This window comes from Chenopodium album, chromosome 4 (genome assembly GCF_948465745.1).
Source record: "Chenopodium album chromosome 4, dcCheAlbu1.1, whole genome shotgun sequence".
NCBI classification, from domain to species: domain Eukaryota; kingdom Viridiplantae; phylum Streptophyta; class Magnoliopsida; order Caryophyllales; family Amaranthaceae; genus Chenopodium; species Chenopodium album.
The window spans coordinates 11,671,620-11,672,959 of record NC_137837.1 but is presented as its reverse complement, the minus strand read 5'-3'; the positions used below and the strand labels follow the sequence as shown (position 1 = coordinate 11,672,959).

Genomic DNA, 1,340 nt, shown 5'->3' with positions numbered 1-1,340 from the left:
GGAGTAGCCACCTTCTCTGGAGTTTTACCCTGCAATGTAGAATTAGATATGTTAGTATTATCCTTTAGCCCTGCAGGGCTATCAACTACATTGTTTGGTTTAATGGAATCAAGATTAGCATTATTTAATAAAACAGGTTCATCGACTCTGGGCATAGAGGGCCCTTCATAGTTTGAACCACTCCGTAGAGTAATTGCAAATGCTTGATCCGTAGGCCTAGTCGGCTGTGCCGACAGGGCTCCCTGTTGGCGTGCTTGTAGAGTAGCGGAGAGTTGCGCAATTTGATTATCTACAATTTTATTATGCGCTAGAATTTGATCAATTGTCGCATCCCTGCTCTCCATGTGCTTTTACATATTGACCAACATTGCTCTAATTTCCCCCAAAGAAGGGTCGGAAGATGAGGGGGGTTGTTGTGGTTGATTCTTCTGGCTAGCATTGGGGTGATAATATTTCTGCTGCTGTTGTTGTGGCACCTGTGGTTCTTGTGGTGGTGGATTTTGAACATTAGTGCTCCGGTAGGAAAGGTATGGATGATTCTGATACCCAGGATTGTAAGTGTTGGAGTATGGGTTATTCTGCCTATAAGCTTGGAAGGCATTAACTTGCTCTACGGAACTCCTGCAATCCTGCTCCCAATGACCTAAAATACCACAATTTTCACAGAAAGCCTCATTAGAATTATTATTAATCGCAGAAACATTAGCTACATTAGCAATACTCAGATTATCTAATTTTTGGCAAATAGAGGTCAGTTGAGCTTGCAAAAAGGATACAGAGTCGACACTATGTTTCCCCTTGTTAGCAAAGCCTCTGGGATTCCCATATTGGGAATTGTGTATCGCCATATCTTCAATAACCTGACCTGCATCATCAACATTAAGATTCATAAATCTCCCACTAGCTGCAGAGTCTAAAATTATTCTAGAAGAATTTCCAATGCCGTTATAAAAGGCTTGGATTAACTGCCATTGCGCTAAATTATGGTGAGGGCATTCTCTTTGTAGGTCCTTGAACCTCTCCCTAGCCTCATATAAAGACTCATCGGCTTCTTGGGCAAAGTTCTGAATCGCACTCCGTAGTACTGCTGTTCTCTATGCAGGATAATACTTGTTATAGAAATTCAAAACAAGAGTTTCCCAGTCAGTTATACCAAGTGTAGTTCTATTTAAGCCATTAAACCACAATTTAGCTTTTCCAGTCGTATCCCCTAATCAAAAATAATTCCTAAGTCCTCTAACTAAAGTAGATAGGGAAGTAGGGTCGATCTCCACAGGGAAACAAGTCTTTTTACTCCTAATTAATTATTATAATCTAAATTATCTAAGTAACCAATATTT

The 1,340-nt window shown here is 40.2% G+C and overlaps 1 non-coding gene across 1 annotated transcript; it reads left to right on the top strand.

The window, feature by feature from the left end:
- Positions 1-978: 978 nt before the first annotated feature.
- LOC145629786 (small nucleolar RNA R71) lies at positions 979-1,085 on the top strand. Its single transcript, XR_014111927.1, has one exon. It is a non-coding gene; the product is annotated as a small nucleolar RNA R71 (small nucleolar RNA).
- The last annotated feature ends 255 nt before the right edge of the window (positions 1,086-1,340 follow it).